Consider the following 22,137-nt stretch of genomic DNA (forward strand, 5'->3'; position numbering starts at 1 on the left):
ACAGGGCAGGACTTTTCGCCCGTACTACAAAATGAGTTCAACTCAGCTCTCCGATCAGTTCACAGAGTTTACTTGTAATTTTCCAAAGCTGAAACTGATGTCAATATTTATGAGAGATTCATGAGGACCGACACGACCGCAAGTACAGCAGACATCCGATGAAATAAGACACTGTTTGGTACAATCTTAGAACTAGCTAAGCCAGCTCTGAGGCTCTGGAAGCTCATTTATAAATATGAATTTATATCCAGTGTTCAATTTTATTTCTAAAACTGGCCGTTTTTTTTGGAATAATTGATTGCTATCAAATCTCACTTGATAATGACTAAATATCTTGTCCCCCTTTTGCTGCCAAAACAGGCCTGACCCGTCGAGGCTTGGAAACGCTTGAAGGTATCCGGCACCAAGATGTTAGCAGGCCATGCATTAAATCCTGTAAGTTGCGAGATGGTTAGCGGATTCCTCAATGATTTCTCATAGCAAGAAGGTTCTGGGTTCAAATCCAAAGACCGTCTGGAGCTGTTCTGTTTGGAGTTTGCATGTTCCCCCTCGTCTGTGTGGGGGGGAACATGCACCCACCGTTCTAAATTGATTTTAAATTGGCTGTAGGTATTAGTGTGAACGGCTGTCTCTCTGCGCTAGTCATGTGATAGATTGGCGACCTGTCTAGGAAGTACCCCACCTCTCGCCCAGTGACAGATCTAACTCCAACGCGAACCTCCAGAGGACAAACGGTCACAGAAAATGAATGAATGAAGTTGCGAGGCAGGGCCTCTATAGTTTGTCCAGCACATCCCACAGATGCTCGACTGGATTGAGATCCGGGGAATTTGGAAGCCAAGTGAACAAAAACTCCAAACTCGTTGTTGCGCTCCTCAAACCATTCATTCTGCTCTGTGGCAAGGAGCATTATTGTGCTGAAAGAAGCCATAGTCATCAGGGAATACCATTTCTATGAAAGGGAGTACATGCCACAATGTTTAGACAGGTGGTACATGTCAACGTAAGATCCACATGGATGGCAGGACCCAAGGTTTCCTAGCACAACATTTCCAAAAGCATCACACTACCTCCACCGACTTGCCTTCTTCGCATAGTGCAGCCTGGTGCCATGTGTTCCTCAGGTGAGCAACACACACGTGCTCATTGTCTGTGCTTTTGGCAGTGGACAGGGAACAGCATAGACCCCATAAGCCACCAGCAACCAACTTCTGTTGCTTCAAACAATCTGAGCTAAGGTAGCTTGGATCAGACCACACAGGCCAGCATCAATGAGTCTTGGCCGCCCATGATTCTGTCGCCGGTTCACCACTGTTCCTTCCCTGAACCACTTTTGAAAGACACTGACCACTGCAGACCGGGAACACAACACAAGGGCTGAAGTTTTGGAGATGACGCGACTAATTTTTCCTGCTTCTAACACATCAACTTGGAGGACGAAATGTTCACCTACTTCCCATCATAACCGACCTACCGTGATGAAGAGATAATTAGTGTTATTCACTTCACCTGTCAGTGGTCATAATGTTATGCCTAATTGGTCTACATTACCATGATGAGTTGTCCAAGTTTTGTTTTTCAAATGTGTCTTTTCCTTTAGTTTGCCTTTAGTTTTAGTCTTGTTGCGTCTGTGGAGAAAAAGCTGCCGACGAATATTTTTATGTCACGGTTTCATAAAATGAAGACAACCACACACAGACAGACTAATAGTCAGAGTCAGACAGACTCCAAAAACCCAGAATGATTACCATAAGCAATATGATAATCCAAGCGAAATTTAATGTTAAAAGAACTGCCGATCCGAATTCATGCAATAAACATCAAGAAAAACCATCATAAGCATCAGCATTTCTAATAAAAATTTCTTTCAGCAAAAAAAAAAAAGATAATTGGATGATTTCCTGAGATCTATAATAGAAAAACACTCACTTTCATTACACCAGACATTGACATCATTTAAAGCTCTCGTTTCACAAAAAAAAAGACGTGAGACTCGAATGAAGCACAGTGCAACCCCTGGGCTAATCGTGGGGCCTTTTATCTGAAGCAAAAAAAGTCTCTTTTGTCAGAAACAGCACCCAGAGTCTGGAGTGAAGAGGAGGTGGAGGAGGAGGAGGAGGGAGAGTTCTGGGCATTGTCTCTCTGGAGGACACTAATGGGTTTTGGTGTCATGTGTTTTTCACTCAGCACTTGACACATGGAGCCGTTCTCCTTCAATCACTCCACTTTAATGTCCATTACGATGAGGTATGCCAAAGTAACGGCCTGACTTTTGGTCAGTTAAATTGTCCAAAATAGGGGTCTATTTTAAAGTCTTCCCTCCTTTTAAAATACCAGCCTTTCTTTGCATCTTTGCACGTTAAGTTGTCTTGGCAACATACAGCATCAGCGCATCTGGTGCGTATGTGATACTATTCTGCAGCGCACAAGGTGTACAAGCCCATGTCTGACTTTCTGAACAGCTTTGTGTCTGGCCAAGTGTGCAAATAGCAAAAAAAAAAAAAGCTATTGGTTGTAATCCTTTTTTCAAGGCACTAGAGTGTCTAATGAACCCCTGAATGCCAATGAGTGTGGGGGAGGAGGCTTCACAGTATTTGGGGCAATAAAAGATGTATTCTATCCAAAGGAAAAAAAAAAATCCTGAAATACAACTTCTCCTTGTCCTCACCTGGCATAATTTAAATTATTGCTCCATCCCAGTAAAGTAGGACACTCCATACCTCCTAATCCATTAGGCAATTAATTTGAGAACTTAAAACACCGCTGCAGACTTCTGCCGAGCCGTCGTTGTAGTTCCACTAGACGAAGAGCACTCGGGGGCAGTCCCTGAAACTTGAGTAGATGATTAAGTGCATTTCTCCTCCTGAGGAGAGATTATGTCTTGTGCCAGTGCCCGAGTCAGAGGATGGAGCATGGCTGTGGAACTTGGCAATGGTCGAGGTACATTGAGATAATGATGTACCTGTCCTCAACAATAACGCTAATCATATCTCACCTCTAGGGTTTCGCTTTAAGGTCAGAACAAATTCGCTACCATACATTAAGTCCTTGTATTGTTTTAATGAAGGTGCATGGCTTCCTGACGCTGCGGACTGCACTTACACCTCAAATGTCCCGTGTGTATAAATGTCTCCAAATCCTAATTCTCCTCTTACTTAGCAGGGAGGGGAGGAAAAAAAATACACTAGAATACGGGAGCAGCTTGAAACGCTAAACATTATGAGGAAGGAGATTGTGACATGTAAGACCACAGGCCCTTTTTTAATAAATGGGAAACTCAAGCGCAGTCTAGTGCCCTAGAATTATAGCCATGCAACACCTTTCCTGCAGCAGCAGCTCTCCAAATGTATGGGGCCATTGAAACGAGCTTCTGTGTCAATGCCGGGCCTTGATGGGAGTTTTTCATAGAGGGAGCCATAGAGATATATTTATGTTTCTCCCCCCATTACCAGAGCTTTAAATAATAAAGCAAAATAAATAGCATCCATTAAACTGATCACATTGTGCTAACTCAAATTGTGTTTATTATGCTAATGGTACATGAAATTAAGAAAAAGACCTTGATGCCAGTGGATTTAATTAATGGGCTTTGGGAAAGGCACTGAGACATAATTCATTTCTGAGTAAGTAAGTCTCATTTGCAGTTCCATGGGTCCTCATGCCGCTGATTGCCTGAGTTATTCTTGCAGATGTGCTGCTCACAGCATGTCCCTCCATTAGAAATGAACACCTCATTATATAAACTACCTAATTAAACATAATACAGCTCCGCATTGACTCATTAATGCATAGCCTTCTTTTCTCTGAAGGAAAGAATGTGAGGGGGGAGAACGGGGGAGCGAGGCAGAGATAAAGCAAATGAGAGATAGAGGATGGAAAAAAAAAAAAAAAAGGTGCCGTGAACGGTACAGGCGAGTCCGCTGTGGCCTCATCATAGAAAACAGGATCTACACCTTTCTGACAAATTCAAGTCTTTGTTACAAACACAATAAAAAAGTGATGAAAATACTGGTTAAACAGGGGATGTGACAAAACTGCAGAACAGTCTTTTTTGCTTCGTACCAATGGCTTTTATATCAAAACCACATGCTCGAGTCTTAGCTGAAAGATTAAAAAAGTGAACAAACGCTTGTTGACCATCAAAATCGAGGTTGTGCCCGCCTGTGACTCAATCACACTCAGGACCGAAAGCAAACACTGCTCGTGTAATTAAAAAGACGCTGCATTTTGCTGCATGTCTCGTCGTTGATGCTGCAGCATTGTGCTTTACTAACACATCACTCACCTGGAAGCCAGACCGACTTCCACGCCCGCCTACAAATCTTTGTGGTAGAAAGTTGGTCTGGAACCTCTCCACTCATGCTGTGGCAAATGATCAGCCAATCACACGGCAAAGCAGGCGAGGAGAGTTAACAACGTACATACACGTCACCTGAGAACCGAATGTGTTTACAATAAAACGACTGCTGTCAGAGAAGCGAGCTAGCATGTCACAATTACCAGCGATTAAGCATTTGTCACATATGCCCTAATCACATAATATCGCATAGTTTATTGCTCTGGTTGGTTGTAAGACTCTCCAATTGCATGCAGTTTTTTTTATTTTCGCTGTGTCGCAGAAGCATGCCCCCAATATTTAAATCCCAAAGGAGTCTTATCAGACTCACATTTTGCATGATACTGAGTCTGCTATGCAAGACTTGCGTATCTATGTACACATGATGTGGAAAAAGAAAATTAAGATGAAAAAAAAAAAAACAACCTATATCCTCTTGTGTGGTTTTATAGACGTACAACACTTGTGCTCATCACTAAAATGAACAGTCAGGCTCACGGATCAAGTGTTTTATCGTATAAACAGTGTCATGCTACATTACAAAAATATTTGCAGATGAACGGCTGAATTGTTGTTTTTTTTCAGCTGAGTAAATGAGAATAATGTTTTTACAGTCACGCTTCTTTAATGTAATTCAGACATTTCCTTACAATGGTGTCCTATGGTGCAATGACGCGTTCCCATTGCAGTGCATTGGCTAAACTGACGGATGGGCGGCGCCATCTTACGAGTTTGGAGGCGGAGTCTGAGCAGTGCGGTCCGAGAGTTGAGCCACGATACCGATGATTTGACCACACTTCTGCCAGACTCACTCACGTTTTTGTCCCCCTGGACCAGTTGGCATGGCAACTGATAGTCATCGTGCCGTCACATCCTGTTTCTGTAGCGTCGCATAACTAACTAAAATGAAACCCAGCGGAAATATGGACACGAGGACACATCAATATTATCGACCTAAGGTGACAGAGACCATCGTTGAAAAAAAAATTATTTGACATGTATTTTAGTGTTGGTCCATGTCCCATCAGCTAACATGGAGGAGGTAGAGTCCTATTACGACCTATACTGCAGTCCGTCATCAGGGGGAGCTCTACTTGTTTTGGCTTCACTTATTGGTATCTGTTGGTCGGTGTCCATCTTTATACAGTCTGTGTGTAATACAAAGTGACACTGGAAAACTGGAGCCGCTTAAGTTTTAATGTTCTGTAGTTGTGGTTTTAGAGACGAGTTGGAAGCTAGCATCAGAATCTCATAGAGAAAAATTTATCCCGTTACTGTACGTTACTACTGTTTTGTTTCAGGTGCTGCCACAGGTTTGTCGTGTTGCTACAATCAGTTAGTATGCTAGCTGCTGTTATCCTCAAATGCTGGAAAACCACAGCAAAACTGTCAGCTGCTCTGTGTTTACGTAGACTTGAGTCTCCCTGTGGCTGCTGTGAAACTGCTAACGTCCAGATTTTATGATGAATCTTTGGGCCGTCCAGACCGAATCTGTAAACCTTTCATACTACCGGATAACCTGGGCCGAACCTCGGTACCAAGCAAGGTCTACCCAAGGAAGTCGGGGAGATAAATAAGCCCAAAACTCCTTTAACCTGAGCCCAGTTTTAGCAATGAGAAGGCCGTTTACTGGCATGTGCTAACTATGCGACATTAACTGGACTGGGAAATAAGACGAACTTGTCTTTTTTTCTACTAGACCCAAACATGTTAACATCATATTTCCATTGCGTTTCTCCCCCAACTCCAATGAAGAGTCTTCTTTTTCACAAACTCAAATCTGGTCAAGTTTTGGACCGTAGACCAAGGACTTATTTATGACACATTTGTACAAATAAGTCCTTCATAGACTAGCTTTGACTGTGTTCAATGTGTTTAAAACTCATAAAGTCGCCGTGAATACGAGTGTTTCATAGAAATATTCGAATAGGCAGACTTTACACATTAAAATGAGACATCAAGGATGCCTACGCAAATTACATCCTACATTTCTATTTCTACTGCTCTCTTGAACTGCCTCCCAGATGGTGTGTGTATGTCACAACTGTACCATTCAAATTAAGACTGGCTGAACAATAACCTTCTGCAGCCTGATCAAACTAGCACTCCGACAGTGAGACGAGTGTTTCGTTTGAATATCTAGTAGATGAGGGAACGCGGAACCTTGTAACCGGAGGATGTCGTTGTTGACATTAGCAAATAAGAGGTGGCCCATTCTCCTTAGTCTGAAAGGAAATATGGAGTCGAGTGTCACGGTTATTAATCTTTCCTCACAATCAGATCTGCTTTTCCTCTCAGGAAACGGGCCCTGTGTTGGAACTTCTGGCTCCCGCAACCTTCACTACATACAGCAACCGTGCACCGTCACAGAGATTCACGCGTGAATTTTCCTCCCCATCTCTCCTCACGACGACGATACAATAATCTTTATGCTTTGACTTCAAATCGGATTATTGTAATTGCAGCTCTCAGCCCATATAATTTACCCCCCATTTTCTTTCCTTCCTCTGACCTTTCTTACACATTATCATGAACATGTGCATTTTAAAGGAAATGTCAGTCACATTATTCACAATGTGACACCTAATAACTTCAGTGAAAGACTGCGACTGGGTCACCATTACATGCGGATTCTTAGTTTTGCTAATTACCACCCGGCTATCAAACAGAAAATACTGACAAAAGAAGAATCACTAATTAACAAAAGCCACGTGATGTAACTGGTAACATATACAGGCAATTAATTGAAGCACAACAGGTTTTAGATTTCCATTTGGTTTCCATGATGCTAAAGTAGCTGTCTTCATTAATTAAGGAAAATGAAATGAAAGCAAAAAAAAAAAAAAAAAAAATATGTCAAAACATGGGCTGGCTAATATTAGAGCTTACCAATTTTAAATATTGTCTCCAGAAGGTAACAGGGCATGCTAGGGACGACAAATTACAAAATGTGTATTAATGTCGTTGTCCATGTCTGTGAGATGTAATAAGCAGTAATGCAGTAAGTAATTTAAAATGAACTAATCAGGATTCTTATTGTGTTTTGGGAATGTAATATGCCCCCTGTTGAACATGGATAATTGTGATGCTGGTTCCGTCAAACAGTCTTTTTTTCCCCCTTTCTGTTTCATCCATATAACAAAACTCCTGATGCTATACTGACACACAGTGGATTTAAACACTGTGGATTTTAGCATGTTATGAAACCGGCCTCTATTAAGGATTTACCTTCTTAATTATGCTGCGGTTATGTCACGGCTTTATGGGGCACTTATGCCATACAGAGTATTTTTGAGAAACAAAGCCCAACAACTCAGCCCTGGTCTATAAAATCTATATTAGAAGTTGCCACATGTTCACAGAGAGAAATCACAACAATTGCAATTGCATATGCAGATAACCAGTCTGCGATTGTTGGAAATTAGGCCATTATGAAAACGGCAGCCACCCCCGCTGACAACTTCCCTCCCTGATTAACTCTTAATAATGTTGCCTCCCTGTGCTGCATCCAGACCCAGCTCAAAAAAACAAAAAAAAAACAGAACAAACTGACAAAACCAGCCGCTAGGGGCTTGATAATACATTCACTGTACTACATCTCTTCCTATTTACTCGCTACCACACTTTGGATTTGTCATCCCAGATGAACAGATCAAACGGTCGTGTGGTGGCTGCATGGAGGGGGGTGAATGCTGAGTAGACTTCTCGAGGTGTCGTGGGCCCAACTTAACGAAACATTGGTGAAGTGAAGTGAAAACCCCAATTATTTGCCGCATACTGCCTACTGCTGTTGGCTAGGCTAGTTAGCTGGTGTCTCCTTGTTGGTTGCTAGTGGTAGCTGACGGCTAGCCTGCTGGTCGTTTATTTATTTATTTATTTTTTTCCTTCAGTTGCACTGGCTTTGTAAGTGTGTTATCCCTCATGGTTTGCAGAGGGCAGAAGTGTTGGTTGACATGTGGTCGCATATCCCATCACTTCTTACCTACTGCAGTCGGCTAGGCTAGTTAGCTGGTGTCTCCTTGTTGGTGGCTAGTGGTAGCCGACGGCTAGCCCGCTTGTCGTTTTTTGTTTGTTTTTTTTCCTTCAGTTGCACTGGCTTTGTAAGTGTGTTTTGCCTAAGGTTTTGCAGAGTGGAGAAATGTTGGTTGACATGTGGTCGCATCTCCCATCACTTCTTACCTACTGCTGTTGGCTAGGCTAGTTAGCTGGTGTCTTCTTCTCAGTTGCTAGTTGCTAGGTGCTAGCCTGCTGAGTCGGTTTTTTCAGTTAGACTGGGCTTCTGAATGTGTTGTGCCTCGGATATTGGCACAAGGGATTGTAATATTTCATCCTGTGTAATAATGAACCCAGAGCAGCAGAGGTGATCATCATCAGTGAATCTAAAGCCTGTATATTTGCTCACTACGTGTTCCTAAATCGCTTGTAAAGTTACACTGAAAATGAGCCCAGTGAAGACATTCAAAAGTTCATTAAAATGCTCACGACCCAAACTCGGAGCACAGTTAACTTATCAGCAGTTGATCCATACGCTTAGTATCTATGCACAGACTGATGTTGACCTTTCCACTGACCTTTGGGTAATTCTTAATGAAGTCTTAGTGGCCCAACAGTCCAAGATACACACCAGGTAGCAAGCTTCCAAAAGTATCTTTCTTATTTATTGAGACCACCGGGGTCTTGTCTTGAAAGCCACATTTCCTGCTGTCCAATCCAAACACCACAGCACACACAGTGCATAAAAGAGAATATTAACACTTACCACCATTATATGGAGATGGAGACCTCCCAACCGGGCAAAGCTCACAGTGGAGGCTGGTTGCTCCTATGAAAACAAAACTGTATTAGTGAAAAACGCCTTTATAAACATTCTGTCTGCTGCCACACTTTAATGCTGCCCTCAAATGAAGACGTGTTTATCAAGTGTTGTGGATGTGCTTTCTTGCCATGAGACTTGGCAAAAGAGACACAACATACACCATATGAATTAGGGCGAACACTGTGAGCCAGGCCTTCCCGTCCAACATCACTTGCTGCGTTTCCATTGCCCCTAGAAATGCCCAAAACCCAAATATCGCAATTAAAAAAAAAAAAAATAGTAATGGAAAAACCTCTCAAATATATCGCTATAACATTTTTACACTCTCGTGAGGTGGTTTTTCAGACGTATTGATATAAAAGTTCGCAAAAGTGCAATGGAAACACTCTTTCCGCAATTCCTTTATCGCCGGTGTCACCGGAGATGACGCGGGAGGTCATGTGACCAGTTCATCTGAAGTCCATGTTCCTGAAAGTGAAGTCTCGCACAACGGAAATTTAAGTGCATTATGGGACATGGCGAGACTTTATGAGAGTTACAGCTCATTTGGGAAGCACCTTTCAATGGAAACACGAACAAAGCGTACTTTATCGAAGTTTCAGAAACATCGCTTTTGTTTTGCAAAAAACTAATGGAAACACAGTTAGTGTCTGACCTCAGAAATGGTCAAAAAAATCCCATAAACACACTCCTAAACCTTATGGAAAACCCTATGGATTAAGAATGGGATGTCACTCTTCATATGCTCGTAAAGGCAGGTGAGCAAACACTTTTGGCAACATAGTGTACTGGTTCTGGTCCAGTCACAGCTGCTGTTTCATGACCAAAAATAAAGGTTCCCAAACTAAATTTTATGTCACAGTTGGAATACTTATATGCCTATAATCACCCCATTCAATCAGTCCGAAAAAATGAACACCTGCCTAAAAAGTTTTCTAAGTTGAAGGCCAAAGCTTAGAAAAATATTTGAGGCAGAAGTACATTACAATTCTCAAATCGCACTGCCATTACAAGGGTTACAATTCACTAAAAGTACACTAAATTTTGTGTTAGTTTTAATGGAACCTCTTAAGCCCTCTCTTTGCTTTTTCGCCTTAACAGCAGCCAGAGATCATGGGTATTGTGAGAGCAGAGACCTGGAGTTCGGTTCACGACTCTGTCTCTGCTGGTCAACGTCACATAACATGTGGTGGAAGCTGCCAAATGAGCCGAGGTTTCGTTACAATACCCCGCATGGTGTAAAACAATCCTCCGCCTTACCTGCCACAGTACGACTTCAGGTATTTTGTGTCCCACTATTATCAGGGTGACTGAGCTAATAAGTGCATAAACAGACTGGGATTTACGACTGTTGCAAAACTGATAAATTGTGATGGAAAGGAGAACATAGTATTAAGATGAATTTCACATACTTAAAGGGTCTTTCCCAAAGCATTTAGACTTAGGATGGAAAAATACTAATTTTACTCACTGAACATAATATGTTTATACAGATATTTCCACTTCAATGGGGACTCGTGTATTTCTTGTGAAAATTAAAATGAAAAAAAAAAACAAATACTTCAGATGTAATTATAGCCCAGAACATAAAAGTTACATCTTGTGGGTAATGAGATTAATGCTTGTTCTTTTAATTACAGATGGTGGACTGTAATCTTTTTATGCACTGTTTTATTGAGTGTGTTTATACCCTATACAAGGTGGTTTGTGAATGTAGAAGGCAGAGCCTCTGGTCATTGCATGCCAGCCTTTTCAATGTAATGCAAGACCTTCCTGAAACTCTTGAAAGCTGACAGTGCTTGACGTGAGCTGTGTTAATTACAGTAATGGCACGCATTCTCATTAAGTCGTTGTTTACGTATCCCGGGGCCTCGTGGAGCCTGAGTGGTGCTCTGGTCTGCTCGAGCACTGCCGCCTCACTGGTCTGCGCAGCCATGGCCTCGTTAACACAGACAGCTGTTCCTCCCAGCCACGGCCACGGCCAACATGACGAGTGGCGCCGGACATGCCGCTGAACACACCCACCGAGGGAGCAACTGTCAGGAATAGAAGTATCCCACGAGGCAGGGAAACGTCAATGAATAATCAGCGAGAAAGCGCTCCTCGGGTTATGTTTTTCAGGCCCAGCCCCCAACCCCTCATGAACCAGCCGCTCCCTTTCACAAGACCGTTCATGAGGCCGTCTCATGACCCCATCCTGTCCCTTTAAATTGGTGCAGTCAAAGGTGCAGTTGGTGTGTAATTCCACCAGCAACCTGTGGTGAGGAAAGGCATGCGCACGAGATAGACCGCAGGAATCCTGCACGTACGTTCAGGACATTTTTTTTACCAAACTGGAAAAAATAAGATTATGTACTTAAGTTTAACTGGAGTATACCTACCTCATAATAAACCCTATTTCTGCTAGACTTTAAACAACCTTAAAGTAGGTTGGCTGGAAAAATACTGTCATCAGAATGAAGAAAAACGCTGACGCAGATCTTTTTTTTCGTTCATTATGTTTGTTTTTAATTCCATTTCAACCAATTTCCTAATGTTTCATTTAGAAATGCACCGTACAGATAGATTTTAGTTCATTTTAATTGCAAAACTGCATACATGTCGTCACTTTCCTTTCTCTGCAGCAGCTCCACCAACCTGAAACTCATCAGTTCCCCAGATTGTGTTTACATGTGCACCAGTCTCCTCGTTGGGAGGTTTATCCGGTTTTGATTATATTGGGGACATGGCGTTTACATGAAACACAGAGAAATGTGGTCATTCATATCCCCGCACACATGACAAATACCAGTATCCCGGTCACTGATTACTGCATGCTGTCAGCGCAGGCGTCCCGGTGTTGACAACGCAAACCAGCAACAAATGAATGGCACGGCGGCAGTGTTTCATTAGTTTTCCACTGGGACCTGGCTTGGTTTTACTGTAAATGTTGGGAAACCTTTGTCCCTCTGCCTGAATACTACCCAGTACAGGATTTGTTTTAGTTGATGCTCAAATCTAGGATGAGATGAACGTAGAGGTGATCAGGCGTAACATTGTGGCCACTGACAGCTGAAGTAAATAACATTGACCATTGTGTGACAAAAAAATGTTCTGTTGGTAAACTTTTGGATCTTGCGTTTGTGTAGATCAAAGCTCTTCGACATGGGGAACGTGGAGGTACTTCAGGGGAGTCGCAAAATCTTTGGTTGATTAGACATTTTTTGTACATTTTTTTTTATTTCCCCACCACAAATTTAAATTTCTTTACATACACATTAACATGAATCCAACGTATTTTAGTAAAGGAATAAGCTTAATATAGAATGCAAAATGATGTATATTTAAGAAACGTTTGAAGACCCCTAGGGTAGGTGTTACTTATCAACATGTACCACCCACCTAGACCAGACCAGGCACACACACTTAAAAAGGAACAACTGGAAAAAAAAAACATGAAAATCAGCACAAGGTGAACTAAATGAACTAAACTCTGAATTCCCTAGATCCAAAAATGATCAAGTATCTGTGAGATGAACCACAGAGGCCCCACTCCGCAACTAGAGGTGCGCGATATACATCGTCTACGACAGTATCGTAAACATTGTTTTGACGGTTTTACATTATCGAATACTTATAACATCTCGAAAAGAAAACGAACGGAAGGCGCATAGACTGTAAAGGAGAGGTGCATGAAAGTCTTCATTTGTGCCTCAGAAGCCAATCAGCGGGCAGGATTCAGTCATGTGGCGATAACGTGATCTCTCACAAGTGGTGTCGGCAGCAACAAAACACACCTGGATGGATGGATGGATGTATGGATGTATGGATGTATGGATGGTCTCACAAGAATCTTAGGGGCGACAGTAGCTCAGGAGGTACAGCAGTTGTCCAATAGCCGAATGGTTACTAACCGTAACCCTAACCCTAGGGCAAGACACTTAACCCACCTTGCGTGTACAATGATGATGTTAGGTGGTGGTTCAGCAGATGATTTCTGAGTAACTGTGCATACACTACAGCCACTTAATGATGACGTATGGCATATAACAACGTACGCACTGGGTTCAGGTTAAATGTAAATGTAGTGTTCACCCACAGATGTCCCGGTAAGCCAGAAGAATTTTAAAAGTATTTTCTTGCCTATGTAGCCCATCCCAAGGACAGGAGGCTAAAGAAAGACCTACACATTCTCAAAACCAAGATAGGGTCTTGCTCAGGTTTCTAATGTTTACATGCGCAAACACAACAACAGGGTGCTCCATTTATACTGTCCGTGTAAACACACTCACTCAAACTGGACTGTCCCGCATCACAAGTCAACTAACGTCATGTCTTGACTTGATAAACCTTGAATATCTTCAAATTACCTGATAAATAAATAAAAACAATCTACACTGCTGATAAAAGTGGTTGTGTCCCTGGCACAGCTCAGTGCAGGATGTCTGTAGCAACCAATCAGAAAGCAGCCTCGGGTCATGTGGTTGACAAAAGTTTAACAACATAAACTACACACTCCGTCACACACAGGAAGGAGTAGGTATTCACACAAAAGCTGTCACTGCCGAGCACAGGCCCTTTGCCTAGAATCAAGTGTAATTCTTAAGAGTCTGATAAATTGAGGAGAGAGTCTTCAATTTATAGCTCCAGTAGTGAGAGCAAATTGCAGCTGCAACCAAGGATTATTTTCACTCTCGATAAAACTGCCAATTATTCTGTCAGTTAACTGGGCAAGAGTGTGGCATATAACATCTCTGAGAACGATCAAGTCAAAAATAGCCATCTTTAAATCAGTCGGGAAAGCTGCAGCATACGAGTCAATGGACTAATCTTATAAGATGTAGAAGGTGGAGTTTGTACGGACAGTTTCTTAAGTTCAGCTCAAACTTCTGACTCAGTGGTCCGCGTCTATCAGCAGCACTTCTCTCTCTCTTTTTTTTATATAATTTAAATAGCTCTTTTTTTACGACAGCAAATGATAAAATTCACAAGGATCAATCAGCATGATCGAATCATCATAAGCCAATCTAGGCTACGATCTGAAATAATCGCGCACTATCAAATAGAAGTCGGTAGAAATTGATTAATGCTTTCTAAAAATGAACTGCCAAATCTGAATTTCCAGCTTATCGTGTCAGAGGAAAGATGGCCGCAGTGGCTTCAAGAAACGCAAGTTGAAATGTCTAATAAGAGACCACTGCCTTCCCTCCGAGCGTGTGAACTATAAAAGCTTTAATTTCCCTATCATCGCCGGGATCTAATACCAATCTGTATTCTTTATTCAGGCCGTCTGTGTTGCTGCCAGACAAAGCCTTTGAAAAGCCAATTCCTGGGAATTAAAGAAAAGAGATTAAAATATCATTAGGTGCGACATAATTGAATGTCAGTTTTGAATAAACTCGAATTCAATTCACGGTCATTAGACTGGACGCGCGCTGCCTTTTTCCCAATCACAATTTTGAGGCCGCAGATGAGAGCGAGGTACTAACTTCAAAATCATTAAACGGAGGCGAGTTTGTTTTGGCTCCGGCGCGCCCGGCCCCGCTTTGATTCTGGCACGGAGCGGGAGAGGGATGAGCAGCTGGAGAAGAGAGACGGAATTGAAACAAAGCTTGGGAAAATTGAAGGAAACATGAGCATAATAATATTTAATAATTAAATTCTCACAAACAATGGCGGCCGAATGAAGTAATCTGCAGAAGTGTGCAACATCATTTGCATAATTGACACAGCTCCCCCCCACACACACACACACACACACACACACACACACACACACCAACTCCCCCTCCCCTTTCTGCCTCCTGTAAATGAATGATGAAGACAATAAAAGATGTTGCTAAAATTGGGAACAATAACAGCAAAATTTCATCAAGGCCCCCATGCTCTGATTAATCTGCGCTTGCAAATCAGTGCAGGGGAAAAGAGAGAGCGAAGGAAGCGAAGGGAGGGAGGGGGGCCGAGGGGTGAGATTGGGAAGGAGAGGGAAGGGGGCAGGTGATTAACAACAGCAGGGAATGCCGGCGTGGACCGCGCGCCCACGTTTCGCTCAGCTCGAGGGGGGGGGGGGGGGGGGGGGGGCGCCGCGCGAACACCCCTTTCCGCCCGGGCTGCTGCAGGCACTGGCTTCCCGGGCTCATCCCCCTAAAGTCGGAACGAGACGCAGTCATTTGTATTGTCGTTAACCCCTGGCACGCCGCGTCCACGCCTCGGCAACTAAAGAAAAGTCCCAGACATGAAAGAAAAATGTGGTGCAGACGCAAAAAAAAAAAAAAAAAAAGTTCCACGGCGCGTGGAAACGAAAAAAGCTGCCGATATCTCGGGCGTATCATTTCACGCGACACTCCTAAATGTTTCTAATCCATCTCGGCTAATTATTTGCTATCTGAGGATACTGGCATTTTTTAATTATTGAGCATGGAGGAACTGTGTTAAATGGAACCGCAATACAATGAGAGACCCATTTCATATTCAGGATTTCTAATTAACGGTTTCTCTTTATACACATTTTCTATCGCTCGGATCATTTAGATAACAACTTTCATCATCATCTTTTGATGTTTACAAAATACAAAACCCGGGCTTGCTTGATTTATGCCGCGCGTTCGCCTCCTAATAACATTTGCATTTACTAGTCAATTAACTTGATTAAATTCATATTCCGAGTCTGATTCGACTTTGCTTACACAGACAGTTATTGCTTTGTGAATTAAAAAAAAAAAAAAAGAAGAAGATGAAGAAGCATGGGCAAAGTGACGTAACGGAGGAGAGGAAGGAGGGAGGGAGGGAGGGAGCGGGGGCCTTGTCGGGTTCCATTAAGCTGTAAACAAGTCGGGACAACAGCAGAAATGACACATTACAACAATACAACTCGTGTAAAATACGTCTCGTCCACGAGAAGGGATTTTCTCACGTTCGCTGAATTTCTTTCGTCAGTGCCCCCCCCTCCCCCCAAATATTAATCGACATTCTTCTCCTCTGCATACTTTAACACAGGCTCCACTGAGCGCATTAGTAAAAAAAAACGTCTGATGCTTTCGCTGCACTCCTCCCCGACGTCACCCCTGACTCTGTATTCCCACGAGCGAGCGCCATCTTGCAAACGCCGCGCAATTAGTAGCCTTAACGGACCCACAAACATCCATTTGATTTTAGCCTCCTTTGTCCAATTAAGAAAATGTAGGTTGCAAAATAAATGGCAGACGCCTAAGCAAATTAATTACGTGTCCAGCAAGCTGTTAGCCCGCGCGGAGAGAGAGAGCAGGGGCTGGCAGTAAGAGCCGGGCACACACTGCCATATGGCCTGTGTGAGAGCGGACATCGTTTGGGGGCGGGGGGTATGTGGGGAGGGGGGTGCCGTGGCACACCCCTTAAATTCTCACAGATATTTATGCCTCCGTCACAATGGATATACAACATATGCTGTAAAAAACGCCGCCGAATTAGTCTAATTTATATGTTCGGAGGCTTAGTTCTGATTTTTTTTCTGCTGTGCCGATGTTTGATGCTAAACAAATGCGTAACAATTGCCTTTCTTTCCTTAATTGGAAAATTTTACTTTGTGGCAGCAATAATTATCGACTCCGGCAGCAAGTTTCAGCTTGTGAAAGCAGCCTTTTTTCTTTCTTTTTTTTCACTCCGGAGGATGCAAAAGGGATGTCTTGACAGACAACCCCATGTACTTGGCCTTGTGATTTTCCATTTAAAACACTGAAGGAGCAGAGGAGACTGGCTCATTTGGACAATTACAAGATTCTGATGATAGTCAGTTGACGCCACCGCATCTAAAAAGATGCTACACAGTGGCACTGTGACAAATGTAGGAGCCGGAGTCAAAGTCTGATACTAGATAGCCAAAAGAAAGGTGGATATTTCTGCCTCACTCGTAGTGTTAGAAACAGAAATTTCAAGCAACTCGCCACAGTTGAGGGAAAAACTTCAGCCACATGTGTTTGAGACGCAATTTCGGCACGAGCGAAGTGACTTAATTAAATGACGGGAAATAGCGCGAGGCCGTCCTCTGCACCGGCTCCGTCTGGGCACCGAGTCTGGCCGACCATCTTCAACCTGCATAAAATGACCAACGTGGCCACCTAGAGGCAGCGCAGCACAACACAAACATCTGGTCTCATTTTAATGGCCACACTAACCTAAATCCCCCTCCGTGGCAGGATCGTGACATTAGATTATTGGCACAATCAAAATAATTAACATAAATTACGCCGGCATTACGCCGACAGACGTCTAATCCACGGGGATCTGGAAACTGCACATTAAATATGTCTGATAGCAGCAGACTGCGTGATAATCCTAATCAGATTTTTTTTTTTTTTTTTTAAACTACAGTTGTGTTCCCAGCACCGGTTCTCACACTACGTGACATCTATGTGGTATTAAACATTTATGATTCAGGGTATTTCCCGTGTACGGACGATTCACCCAACGTGGCAGATAATGCATGAGACAAGGCTGGGGAGCTTATGTAAAGGAGAACTGAATAACTCTTAAACTGAAAGCAATACTGAGAAACGGGCAAAATGTTTAATCTGTGTAATGTTTTAATGCTGCACACTCAAGTCACAGTAAAACCTCCTCCTCTAGCCAGTTCAGAATTTCTAGTTCTTTGGTGCCACGGACCCGGGGATCAAATTACTCGATGGGCTAGCTGTTGACATTGTATAAACATGAGGCCGTGGACACAGTAGGGGGACAGAGCAAAGGACTTAGTTGCAGAAATGCGTATGCAAAGGAAACGGAGCCTTTGTCCAAGATGCAGGTGGATTTTTTTTTTGTGCGCGGTCACAAAACCCAGGTTCTGGTTTCCATGACATCATTAGCTTGCATACATTGAAAAGGTTCAACACAGCCATGGCGTGTTGATGTTAATCTAGAACAGAGCACCTTCATCCCCACCAACAGCACAATTTCATGCCAAGTAGCTTGGAACGTTGACTATTAACTCCGAGGCTACAATTCAAAGCATGTCATCAGATAATTCTTCCTCCGCCAAATTAAGCGCAGGCACATCACTGTTGATTATTACAGCTGGAAACAGCTTTAAGTTGGATATTTTACCGAGACGCACTTTCAGGGCACACAGCGACACGCTACGGGCGTGGGATGCCGTCATTTGTCCCGAGAACCACTTGGACAAATTAAAAAGTGCTTCGCCCATTTCTGATTTTCATTTTTATTTCATTTTACTTCTTCTTTTCGAGAATGCTACAATCTTTTAGCCAGGCACGGTCAGACTCAATTCTTATCAGGATACGAGTCTGGTACCCATTTGGATTTCATTGTGGGGCGTGTTTCAACCAGTTCAAACTGATACAGAGAAAAAAAAATAAAAAATACATCTGCACATAATTGAATCATATCAGAGCCACTCAACGCAACAGTGCTCAGTTGCACGACTACGACCCTGTTCCTCTTCTGCCCGTCAAAGCATAAAACCCACCCAAACAGTTTGACTGGCCCAGAAGATCTTTGCTTTATGACATAGAATAGCACCAAAGAGTGAGTTAGCGCATTGTTCTGTGGTATGACCACCTTCCTGATATTGTCAAACTTCTCTCTTTTGCCTCCAAAACACCTGTGACTGATCAGAGAACGGACATGGGCCTTCTGAGGGTGTCCTGTGGTGTCTGGCATTTGATCAGTTTGGGATCTAGTACATTTGGAGGCCAGATCAACACCTTGTGCTGTTTTCTGTTTTTTTTTTTTTTTTTTTTTTTTTAGTTGTTTCTAAACCACTTATGTTTGCGCCTGTGTCTGGCTGCATCCTGCTGGGGAGGGCTGCTGCCATCAGGGAGTGTCGTTGCTATGGGGTGGGGGTGCCTGGTCTGGTCTAGGTGGGTGGTTCATGTCTAACATCTACACAAATGTCAGGTTCAAAGGTTTTCACTGTACTGTCACAAGATGGTCAGTGTTGTAACCCTTTCCTGTCAGTGGTCACAATGTTATGCCTGATCAGCTGATCAGTGTTTCATCGTGGAGTTGATATGGTCTACGCACAAACATCTATTTCATGTACGGAAAGAATATGATTTACAAATAAACAGCTCGTTAAACTATTACTACATGTCACAAGTACAGTTAGGTGTTGATTATTTTTAATATTTTACATGTGTGGCTCACATCAGTGTGTATACATTACAACTATCTCTACAGAGTTTGTGCATCACTTTAAATTTTCTCCCGGCGTTAATGTGACCACAACTATTGCTTCCACATTTCCACAGGAAGATGTCACGTGTGAGAACACTAAATTAAATAAAAATGAAGCACACAATTAACTGGCTAGTGTTTTTTTTCCCATCGCTGCCGTAAAATAGGAAGAAAAATACTGCAGCCATTAATTATCTATAACCGCTTACTCTACCTGGGGTCACGGGGGCAGGAGAATATTCCGGTTTGCATTGGACCAGATGTGGGTCACACCCTGGACGGGCCTCCAGTCCATCACTGTGAGATGACAGTGCTCAGGACTGCACCAATATCCCAACCCCGAAAAGTACCACATACTACATGGAACGTGGACAGTCAGATTTGAGTCTCAGTCTGATGTACTTTGTCTCCCTCAAGTGGCTTAAACCAGCGGCACCAAACCATTTCCCTCTGATGCACTGCTACAGACGAGGCAGATAAAGTCACATTAAACTACACGGTAGAGGCAACTGCCTCTCTGGTTACTCTTAGCTCTCAGCCATTTACCCGATGCTTTTAGCTGTCTATTTGAGCCACTGAATTTAGGTAATTGTCAGCTCATTCACATAATTGTGTTCACATCTTTCCAAGGAATGGCTCACTGAGAGGCTCTGGCCAGTTAAAATGTCTGTTGTGAAAAAGGTCGCTCATAGTGCCTTCCAACTATTTTTCTCCACCAATTTAAAGCATCATCATTTAGATCACCTTCAACTGATAATGTATTTATAATAGCATGCATTATACTGATGAAGCAGAAATAGGGAGGGAGTTAATTAATATAACTGCAGCTATTAAAAAAAGAGGTAGAATGAGCTGATTAACATTAAGAGTTTCTCATTTCGACTGCCACACACTCCACATAAACTGGATTTCCCTTCCGTCTACAAATAAAATACAATATGATGTATGAAAACAGTGGTCTTTTTGGTTCAGTTTGCATGAAATAAGCGACTTGGTCAACTAAAATCCATAAAACAACACAATACGATAACTGCGCTTCAGCTGATGTTGCAGACTGAGACTGAACTGCATCACCCACTCTCATCTAATCAATGGGGTGGACCAAATGTAAGCAACACTTTTCAATATATGTCCAGTACACCACAGACGGCTACTAGCGGCTTCGATAACAAACACAAAATGATACTATCACTTTTCTGACAAAGTCAACAAAAACAGGAAACTTACCATCTTTGTAAACCCAGAATTGAAGGCAGGGCTGTTGCACTACACTGCACAGTAGAGTGTGAAAGAAGCTACATGCTGCATTTAAAGTTTGTCTCAGGCTCAGTTTCTGGCCCTCAAATTGTGCACACATTCTATTTCTTTTTTTAATTAACTCGCAATATTAGGAAACCTGATTTACCACTTCACCGTTTATATTTTACCATTCAGAGATTCATGAGGATCCAGAGATACGTTCAGAATAATAATAATAAATGCTCCGCGATTCCGATGTAGTTTAGCTAGCGTTTATTAATCTCTAAATGGGTGAAAAATAACACTGTTTACCAGTTATGGGACGTTATGGAGCTCGACACAACAAAACAACTACAACTCTGTACAACTTTTAAACCATTAAGTATTTCATAGTCTACCATGCAATGGCTGTTAGCAAACATTAGCACTGGTGACCACTTATTAGCTACCAAAAATACTCTAGCCCAGTTTTTCCCACTAAATTATATGGAACACTGTCGTTTTTTGTTGTGGTTGTTTTAAAAGCCTCTGCATGATATTATTCCTACTTTATACAGTATATGGCAAAAAGCTCATCGGTCCGTTTTTATTTTACCGTAATAACACGGATAGTGGATTTACCACGCTCATGTAGTTCACGCGCAGGAATACTAAACATTACGTCTCTTGATACGTGTTATTCTCGAGACAAATGACTTTAAGGTTACATAAAGTATCAACGAGTACATATAATTTATAGTAAACAGTTGAGTTGCAACCTAACTTTGCTAACCACTGTTTATAAAGTTAAGCGAGTGTTGGAGTCGTTTCCTAGTTTTTAACAACTCTTAAAATATTTGTAAACCTCCATCTCTTAAGAAAAAAACAAGGGCTCAAACAAAAGTGGCGGATTTTCAACTGAAAATCTGACCAAATAAAAATTTGGAAAAATCTCTTTCTAAAAAAGGGGGAGGATGATGTCAAGAAAAGAAAATAGGGAGCATTAGACAAACAACGTGAGCACAAAGTTGCTACAAATGTGCATTTCCGAGTAAAATAGTAAATTAGAGCATGGCGGGCCGCCATAGTTGTAACATTGGATGGGAAACACAGTACCTGCTTTAGTTGGTCGCTTCACGTGTTGATCCAACAAACACTTCTGGACAATCTGAGTACGTCCGCTGATGTGATCTCCACTTTAGTTTATACAACATATAATACAACTTACTGAATACTTGTGTGAGTTCATAAACAAGCTTTGACTTTCTTCCATCCAGCTAACAAACTGTTCAGTGCCAACGTGCCAATGGCGGGAACTCACCTGACCGGAAGTTACGTATGTTATTCGAGTTAGATTTTTTTTTTTTTTTTTTTTAGTTACTTAGAGTTTTTAATATACATTTAAAGCGCTCAACAATGACCAGCTACGTTTAGGACAACCTCATTTAAGTCGTTTTAGAAAGGCTGACAAGATGAAAACATTCTTTGAGTGTCTTCTTTGTCCATGTTGAACCATTTTTCTGCATTGAGCCAAAATTGAGCAGCAGACTTGATGCCTACTCCAGACTGAGGTATAAACTGTACACAAATGTTGTCCATTGGTTTAAGCCAATAGCTGAAT

The 22,137-nt window shown here is 42.3% G+C and overlaps 1 long non-coding RNA gene across 1 annotated transcript in view; it reads right to left on the minus strand.

The window, feature by feature from the left end:
* Positions 1-21,796, minus strand: part of LOC125009611 — a 51,684-nt gene extending 29,888 nt beyond the window's left edge. The window contains exons 1-2 of the long non-coding RNA XR_007112963.1: positions 21,633-21,796; positions 9,096-9,158 (exon numbers count right to left, since the gene is read on the minus strand). This is a non-coding gene — a long non-coding RNA (uncharacterized LOC125009611). The remainder of the gene's footprint in view (positions 1-9,095; positions 9,159-21,632) is intronic.
* Positions 21,797-22,137: the final 341 nt, after the last annotated feature.

Source organism: Mugil cephalus, chromosome 6 (genome assembly GCF_022458985.1).
Source record: "Mugil cephalus isolate CIBA_MC_2020 chromosome 6, CIBA_Mcephalus_1.1, whole genome shotgun sequence".
Taxonomy (NCBI): Eukaryota; Metazoa; Chordata; class Actinopteri; order Mugiliformes; family Mugilidae; genus Mugil; species Mugil cephalus.